Source organism: Microcaecilia unicolor, chromosome 3 (genome assembly GCF_901765095.1).
Source record: "Microcaecilia unicolor chromosome 3, aMicUni1.1, whole genome shotgun sequence".
Lineage (NCBI taxonomy): Eukaryota > Metazoa > Chordata > Amphibia > Gymnophiona > Siphonopidae > Microcaecilia > Microcaecilia unicolor.
In genome coordinates this window covers 467,457,305-467,463,918 of record NC_044033.1, presented here as the reverse complement: position 1 = coordinate 467,463,918, position 6,614 = coordinate 467,457,305, and positions in this window count along the sequence as shown.

Below are 6,614 nucleotides of genomic sequence, written 5' to 3'. Positions count from 1 at the left end.
TGATTACTTTAATTTATATTAAGAATATTGAATGTTTTACATGGACTATTCTATTTTTATGCACCTGCTACAAAATTTCTCTCTCCTAATTCACTTGATTTTTTATCTTTCATATCTAAGTGATATTTTCATGTACCTTGATTGTACCACTCCTTTGTATTATCATTCCGTTAATGGTGATCACCATTGAGGCATAATGTAAGCCACAATGAGTCTGCAAATATGTGGGGAAAATGTGATATACAAATGCAGGAAATAAATTATAGGCTTCTACCACCCTTTCTGTGAAATAATATTTCCTGACATTGCTCCTAAGTCTTCCACCCTGCAACCTATGACCTCTAGTACTACTATTTCCCCATCTCTGAAAAAGATTACTTTGCATGTTAATACCTTTTAAATAATTAAACATCTATATGATATCCCCCATCTCTACTATCCTCTAGGGTATACATATTGAGGTCTTCAAGTCTCTTCTCAAATGTGTTTTGGCATAAGCCCCATATAATTTTCCTCTGAACCGCCTAAGTCTTTAGCGAGATATGGCCTCCAAAACTGAACACAATTCCCCAAACTATTTATTCACTGAGCACTTTATTTCACACATAATCTTGTTCATGTAAAGCGAATGCTACATACCTGTAGAAGGTATTCTCCGAGGACAGCAGGCTGATTGTTCTCACTGATGGGTGACGTCCACGGCAGCCCCTCCAATCGGAAACTTCACTAGCAAAGGCCTTTGCTAGTCCTCGCGCACCGCGCATGTGCGGCCGTCTTTCCGCCCGAACCGGCTCGTGTTCGTCAGTCCCATATGTAGCAAGACAAAGACAAGGGATGACACACTCCAAAGGGGAGGCGGGCGTGTTTGTGAGAACAATCAGCCTGCTGTCCTCGGAGAATACCTTCTACAGGTATGTAGCATTTGCTTTCTCCGAGGACAAGCAGGCTGCTTGTTCTCACTGATGGGGTATCCCTAGCCCCCAGGCTCTCTCAAAACAACAAACATGGTCAATTGGGCCTCGCAACGGCGAGGACATAACTGAGATTGACTTAACAATTTTTCCAACTAACTGAGAGTGTAGCCTGGAACAGAATAAACATGGGCCTAGGGGGGTGGAGTTGGATCCTAAACCCCGAACAGATTCTGAAGCACTGACTGCCCGAACCGACTGTCGCGTCGGGTATCCTGCTGCAGGCAGTAATGAGATGTGAATGTGTGGACAGATGACCACATCGCAGCTTTGCAAATCTCTTCAATAGTGGCTGACTTCAAGTGGGCTACTGACGCTGCCATGGCTCTAACATTATGAGCCGTGACATGACCCTCAAGAGCCAGCCCAGCCTGGGCGTAAGTGAAGGAAATGCAATCTGCTAGCCAACTGGATATGGTGCGTTTCCCCACAGCTACTCCCCTCCTGTTGGGATCAAAAGAAACAAACAATTGGGCGGACTGTCTGTTGGGCTGTGTCCGCTCCAGATAGAAGGCCAATGCTCTTTTGCAGTCCAATGTGTGCAGCTGACGTTCAGCAGGGCAGGAATGAGGACGGGGAAAGAATGTTGGCAAGACAATTGACTGGTTCAGATGGAACTCCGACACAACCTTTGGCAAGAACTTAGGGTGAGTGCGGAGGACTACTCTGTTATGATGAAATTTGGTGTAAGGGGCCTGGGCTACCAGGGCCTGAAGCTCACTGACTCTACGAGCTGAAGTAACTGCCACCAAAGAAAATGACCTTCCAGGTCAAGTACTTCAGATGGCAGGAGTTCAGTGGCTCAAAAGGAGGTTTCATCAGCTGGGTGAGAACGACATTGAGATCCCATGACACTGTAGGAGGTTTGACAGGGGGCTTTGACAAAAGCAAACCTCTCATGAAGCGAACAACTAAAGGCTGTCCGGAGATCGGCTTACCTTCCACACGGTAATGGTATGCACTGATTGCACTAAGGTGAACCCTTACAGAGTTGGTCTTGAGACCAGACTCAGACAAGTGCAGAAGGTATTCAAGCAGGGTCTGTGTAGGACAAGAGCGAGGATCTAGGGCCTTGCTGTCACACCAGACGGCAAACCTCCTCCATAGAAAGAAGTAACTCCTCTTAGTGGAATCTTTTCTGGAAGCAAGCAAGATGCAGGAGACACCCTCTGACAGACCCAAAGAGGCAAAGTCTATGCTCTCAACATCCAGGCCGTGAGAGCCAGAGACCGGAGGTTGGGATGCAGAAGCGCCCCTTCGTCCTGTGTGATGAGGGTCGGAAAACACTCCAATCTCCACGGTTCTTCGGAGGACAACTCCAGAAGAAGAGGGAACCAGATCTGACGCGGCCAAAAAGGAGCAATCAGAATCATGGTGCCTTGGTCTTTCTTGAGTTTCAACAAAGTCTTCCCCACCAGAGGTATGGGAGGATAAGCATACAGCAGACCCTCCCCCCCAGTCCAGGAGGAAGGCATCCGATGCCAGTCTGCCGTGGGCCTGAAGCCTGGAACAGAACTGAGGGACTTTGTGGTTGGCTCGAAATGCAAAGAGATCTACCAAGGGGGTGCCCCACACCTGGAAGATCTGGCGCACTACTCGGGAATTGAGCGACCACTCGTGAGGTTGCATAATCATGCTCAGTCTGTCGGCCAGACTGTTGTTTACGCCTGCCAGATATGTGGCTTGGAGCACCATGCCGTGACGGCGAGCCCAGAGCCACATATGCTGACGGCTTCCTGACACAGGGGGCGAGATCCAGTGCCCCCCTGCTTGTTGATTTAATACACGGCAACCTGGTTGTCTGTCTGAATTTGGATAATTCTGAAAGCCTTCAGAGCGTTCCAGACCGCTCGCAACTCCAGAAGATTGATCTGCAGATCGCGTTCCTGGAGGGACCAGCTTCCCTGGGTGTGAAGCCCATCGACATGAGCTCCCCACCCCAGGAGAGACGCATCCGTAGTCAGCACTTTTTGTGGCTGAGGAATTTGGAAAGGACATCCCAGAGTCAAATTGGACCAAATCGTCCACCAATACAGGGACTGTAGAGCTCCTGCCTCAGATGTGTTCTTCACCAGCCAATCGTCGAGATATGGGAACACGTGTATCCCCAGCCTGCGAAGTGCCGCTGCTACTACAGCCAAGCACTTCGTGAACACTCTGGGCGCAGAGGCGAGCCCAAAGGGTAGCACACGGAGGTGTTGACGCTGTCGACGTCGACGCACTCGATCCTCCTGGTGCCGATGCCGACGAAGAGCCCGAGAACAAAACGTTCCACTGGGCCAATCTCGCTACCTGAGTCCTTTTCTGTAAAAGGGCGCAAAGACTGCAGGCCTGCGGGCGGTGCCCAGCCCCAAGACACTGAAGACACGACGCGAGCCTATCAGTGAGCGAGATTACCCGGGCGCACTGGGTGCACTTCTTGAAGCCGCTGGGAGGCTTCGATGACATGGGCGGAAAAATCACGCCGGCGAAATCAAAACTCGTAATTGCGGTAAGGCACCAAAAAGATGGGGAGAAAAAAACTCGACCCGAGGCCTCAAAGGGGCCTACCCCCAAAACGAAAGAAAACTTAACGGGGCCAAAAACTAGAAATAGGGGGAAGGGAAAAAGACCCTTCTCCGGAATCCCTTTTTTTTTTTTTTAGCGAAAAGTCAAAAAGACGAGCGAGGGTCAACTTAAGGGGCGCGAACGGCACAAAACACGACTGTACCGAGCGCGGACAAAAGAAGACTGACGAACACGAGCCGGTTCGGGCGGGAAGACGGCCGCGCATGGGCGCGCGAGGACTAGCAAAGGCCTTTGCTAGTGAAGTTTCTGATTGGAGGGGCTGCCGTGGACGTCACCCATCAGTGAGAACAAGCAGCCTGCTTGTCCTCGGAGAACATCTGAAATTTTGGATAATAAAAGAAATATTAACATCTTCAAATTCTCAAAGTGCCTTTAGCCAACTAAGTTTTCATTTCCTCCAATTTATCTCGGATACATTGGACGAGGTTAGTGTTTGTGCCCTTCCTCTTCGGGATTCAATATTTGTTCCTAAGTAACTGCCACTGACTATACTCTAGATAATTTAGTAGGTAATTTGCTGAAACAGAAAGGTAATTCTGATCACAATAACATATGTCTTAGCTATATTCAGTTTCAGATGGTATGAAACATCCCAGATGGCAATGTGAGACAAACAGGCTGAGATTTGGCACTGGATTTCTTGGTGAAATTTCTGCTGAACATCATCAACATAAAGATGGAACTAAAAGCCATGGGAGGAGATTAGAACCAAGAAAACATGTACAGAAAGAGAAGAGACAGTGGCATAACTATGGAATATGACCCAGAAGAGCAAACAGTATATTAAAAGTACAATGGGAAAGATAAGAGGAAAAACAAAACAGAACAGAGTCCCAAAATCTAAATGAGGACAGAGTATCAATGATTAGGTGGAGATTAACAGTGCTGAAAGAAGCAGATAGGGCAAGAATGAGAATTGAGTATTTGGCCACAAATGGGTCATTGTAAACTTAGGCAAGGGCTGTTTCTGTACATTATTGAGGGTGAAAGCCAGGCTGAAATGCATCTAGAATGGCTTCAGATGAAAAATGTTAAGCCTACAACTGTTACAATTTTTGCCTGTGGAAGAGCTAGACAAATTTTGAAGCTATAATGGCTTGGTTGCAGTTAAATAATCTATAGTTGAATGTTGGAAAAATTGAGATGATGTGGGTGGTTTGGAATGTTACAATGGTTTTGTCTGAAATGATCTCATTGATGGGAGCCCCTGTTAAAGTTTCAAGACAGGTGAAAAATTTGGGAATTCTACTGGACTCTGCTTTCACCTTTCAGTCCCAGGTACAAATATTGGTTAGGACTATATTTTAATTGTTGAGTAAAATGAAGCCTCTTTTGTCTTGGGCTGATTTCAAGATAGTGCAGATGACATCAGTACTGTAGATTACTGTAATATCATTTATCTTGGCCTTCCAGGCTTTTGTCTTCAGGCTCTCCAGGTGGCAGTTCTACTGCACAGCTTATGTTGGGGTTTTCACGGTCAGAACATCTGTCTACCTGAGGCGTCTGAAATGGTTACCAATGCATAGCAGGATTTTGTATAAGTTGTTAGCAATGCTCCATCAGGCACATTATCAGGATTCTACATATGATTTGCATCATGCTGTAAAATGGTATTTACTATCTTGATCTCTGAAATCTCAACATATGTGAACTTGTTGTTCCTGCACGTCAATATATTCGATTGGAGGTTGCACAGTCTGGTACTTTTTCCACGTGTGGACCTATTGAATGGAACAGACTGTCCCTGTAGCTTAAACATGAAACTTCTCTGTCCAGCTTCAAGAAAGGGACTTCTTGTTATATGAAACTTAGCATGACCCTGTTTGAGAGGTAGAATGATGGATAAGTATTGGACACCTTGCTGGAACTGTGTATTGTTTTTTTTTGTATTTTATATGTATGTTTTGTTTTTATTGATTATATTTTTATTTTGTAACACGCCCTGGATAAGGGCGTGTTTGAAATAATACATTTCAATTTACTGGCCCTGATCGCTGCTAGATCTTAAGTATTCACAGAAGCAATTTCCACCTGAACTTGGTACAACAGTATTGACATATTGACACCCTTTGTAAAGGATGGTTCTAAGCACAGGACTTGTGTTCAAATTATATTGACCAGTTGCGAGAATTCCTTTTCTGGCAAAAGTATCCAAAACTCTGATAGCAACAACTTCAAGAATATTTGGATAACTTTAATATATTGGATTCCATGCAATCAGGATTCAGGAAATATTGTAGCACTGAAACCTACCTATTGACTTTGGTATCTGAATTTAGATTGCTATTGAATGGAGGAATACCAACATTTTTGATACAACTGGACCTGCCTAGTGCTTTTGACTTGGTAGATCATGATCTTTTGTTACAGAAATTGGATGAAATTGGAATAACAGGAACTGTACTTTCATGGTTCTCTGTTTCTTTTGAAAAACAGATATTAAGTCAAAATGCATAATGTGATCTCATCCACATTGGTCAGCAAAATGTGGAGTTCCCCAGGGATCCCCATTCTCATCAATTTTAATTTATTTTTTAGTTCTCTAGGGAAGGACATGGAATTACCATATTTTATTTATGTGGATGACATTCAAATCATATTTTCAATATGAACTACCCTATCTAAAACATTGTTCATGATTGAGAGTTGTTTTCAGCAAATTTTGAACTGGATATTTTATTTATTTATTGTGAACATTTATATCCCACATAATCCCACCAATCTATGTGGCTTACATTGTAGGAGGAGTACAATATAATAACACATATGCAAGATGGAGTAGAGAGTAGAGGAGGGGAAGAGAGGGGATCAAGCAGGAGTGGAGTAAGAACAATCACACAGGTAAGTCTTTAGAGATTTCTTGAACAGACTGTGTTCGGCTGTCTCTTTTAACGTTGATGGTAGAGCGTTCCAGAAACGGGGGCATGTGTAGCTGAACGACGAGGCAAAGAGCAGCTTATATCTTAAGTTCATGCAGTTAGAAAAGTGGAGAGTCAGATAGGTGCGGGAGGAATTCACGGAATTCCTGGGCGGGAGGTCGATAAGGCTAAACATATAAGCTGGGGCCTCCCCATA